Source organism: Triplophysa dalaica, chromosome 1 (genome assembly GCF_015846415.1).
Source record: "Triplophysa dalaica isolate WHDGS20190420 chromosome 1, ASM1584641v1, whole genome shotgun sequence".
NCBI lineage: Eukaryota > Metazoa > Chordata > Actinopteri > Cypriniformes > Nemacheilidae > Triplophysa > Triplophysa dalaica.
The window spans coordinates 15,243,227-15,246,293 of record NC_079542.1 but is presented as its reverse complement, the minus strand read 5'-3'; positions in this window follow the sequence as shown (position 1 = coordinate 15,246,293).

Sequence of the window (3,067 nt, the reverse complement as noted above, 5' to 3'; positions counted from 1 at the left end):
TTAAAGCGAAGGGAGTGGATTCTAGTGCAGTTTCGTCACTTCCTGTTAAAGAACAGCTGAAGCTGGAGACGATGTGTCAGGTAAACACTTATGTAATGTAAATGTCAAAAGCCGATCTGATGAAAACTTATTCAACAATGTCATTGCGCCCGTGCGTGGGATCAATTTACCAACGTTATGAAAATGGGTTTACTGATATCATTACATATACACAACATATAAAGTAAAATCATTGTAACACATTTAAGATTATCCCAACAACTATAGTTTCATTATGACACTTTGTTAAAATGCTAATCTCATGGTTCGGTTACTCACATTTTACTTTCCTAAGAGCAATTGTGATTTCTCAAAATCAGCTTATAAAGTCAAGTCACGTGATTCAAATTGAAACTAAATGAATGGAGTAGAGGACAGAGGTCAATGTAAGTGCTGAAGGTCATGGCTTCGGAGAAAGTGAAGTGGTCATGGACGAAATTGAAGCTTTCACATTCACAGGTGGAGAGACGGGTGAGGTCATGAAAGATTTAAACACATCTCACAGATAGCTGAAGGAAGGGCGAGGATGGGCGAGACCTTAGCATAGTTGAGGTGAAGCAGTCTGGATTCTCACGGTAAGGTATGATGAAGACCACAGTGTACAAACAGCTTGATGTTCTTCATTCCGAACTTGAGCAAAGGTAGGCCTACTTGTCTTTCCAGTATATCTTGCATGGGATACAAATAGCTTAGTATAGATACAGTATTATTGTTTTTCTGCAGAAATAGGTGACATTTTGGAAGAGCTGCAGTTCATTATAAATAAATCAGTTAGTGTTTCCTCATGAAATTCAAATGCAAATGATTTTTTTTTTAAAATATGAATTCTTAAAAAAAGAATACATAACACTTTTCATTCTTAATATTAAATATATGTTCTTATTACATTTACATTATTGTGTTAATTTGTGTATAGGCATTGGCTATATTTAATAGGAGCTGTACATTTTGATAGCATTAGAAACTGTAATGAGGGCAGATTATAAGAAGTAATTGTCATTACATTTAGACAGCCTCAATGTATAGTTCTCCTTGCAAAATATTGCATGCCAAGAAACAAGTGCTTTATTTCTAAACTTTGGCCAGTAGAGGGTGAAAATCCCTCACTTTTGATGATGCTGGTTATCTTCTGTATCATCGCCCTTTTAATACAAAAATGTACCAAGATTGAATACAATAATGTTATCTTGTAAAAACGGATTAGTGAATGTCAAAACCATCTTTCTTTACATTAGACATGTTCTAGAAATGTTATAAATGTCCTATGGTAATTGGTTTGCAATTATACAAAAGGTTATGTTTTAAAAACATAAACAAACAAAAAATAAGAATGTGCTTCTCACTTGGTGTAAAAGGCAGTTTAATAGGTGCCACAGCTATATAACTGTTATTAAAGTCTACAAATTATAAGATGTAAAAACCCTCCACAGGGAGGCACCCTTCGTCTTTTCATGGGATAGTAGTCCTCTCATCCCTCATCTGTTTAGATTAAAGATTTCTGACATTTTGCCTCAAAATGGTGTACATTTTTAACAATAAAAAGCGATAGAGTTAAGAAAATAAAAAAATGTTTTACATTATGTATTATACTGTGTAAAAGTGTGTTATAGAGACTATATCTGTTATAGCACTTTAATCTGAAACTACAAAATGCATTTAACTGGAGATAGGATGAAGATAATAAATAAATAAAATGTTTCACACCTTTGTTAGGTAGGTTTGTGCTTTTTTGCTGATTTTGTATATGTTTATAAACGAGGCCATGTTGATCCAGATGATAGATCAGTTGGACCAGCTTTATGGACAAACCTGCCATCCTATCTTAACATACAGGTTGACCACCCTAACCTGATATCATATGGTTTTTCCTAGAGAACTTTTTTAGAGAAGACATAATAACATTTAAGGTAATGTGCTGAATGAAATTAATACGAACACACAAAAGAAAAAATATTTTGCTAAACAAGTGTGTAATATGATCATGTAGCACATGCAATACAGAATCAGACGAAAATCACTATCCCACTTTTATTGAAAATTGTCAACATTTTGTTCAAATATTGATCAAATTATATTCATAGGTTTGTAGAATCACACACACACTAAACTCTAAAAAATAGCAGTCTCATATCACACATCTACCATAATGCTCATAAATCCCAACTTCATTGTATCAAAATGTCTTTAACAAAATGATGAGAAATTCTGTCAGAAGTCAGACTCTTCTCACTAAAGCAACACGACCTCTTAAACATGAAGGGTTTCATAAAACCCTGTAATCGTCCTTAATGAATTCTATGAAATTAAATCTTTCATATTCTTCTGTGAAATGACTCGACCCTAAGTGGAATAATAACATTTCTAAAAGCTATATAAAATACCTTAGGTATATCTTAGCACATCGATATGATTGATATCCAGCTGCATTAAGTTTGTGGGCTATAATCCATTATAAGGTAATAGGCCCAAATAAATCTCAACATAATTAAGATCAATTCCTCATAGAGATAGGACAAGTTGGTTTTTTAAGACCCAATTACCCCCTGTGTGAGCTTGCTGTTAAAATGCTGGAGATTTGGTCATAGAGGGAGGAGTCTAGAGCCTTAAGTCATTCCAGTGAGTGGATGTGTGAAAAGGGTAACACTGAGGGAGGGGGAGGATATGGAGATGATCCAAGGAGGAATAAAAAGTTCTCGCTGCTCCCCGACCATTGGACCCTATTAGATTTATGTCAAACGCACACACCCTTAATTTATGTTGTAGCGGTAATGCATTTGTGGTCCCGAGTAGCCTCTTTTCTTGTTCCATCACTGGATGTTTCTTTAATTATATGTCAAAGGCCATAAAACTTGAATGAAATACCCGATCCCACCATTTTTTCAATGTTCTGCTTATGCAAAAATGCCAATATCTTTAATACAAGTAGAAATTCAGAAGAGTTTTAATCATTGCTATACACTCGGAAACATCAATTTAACACCTGTTTTTGTATCGAGGGTTGTAGGATTTGTCATTTAAAAAAATGTAC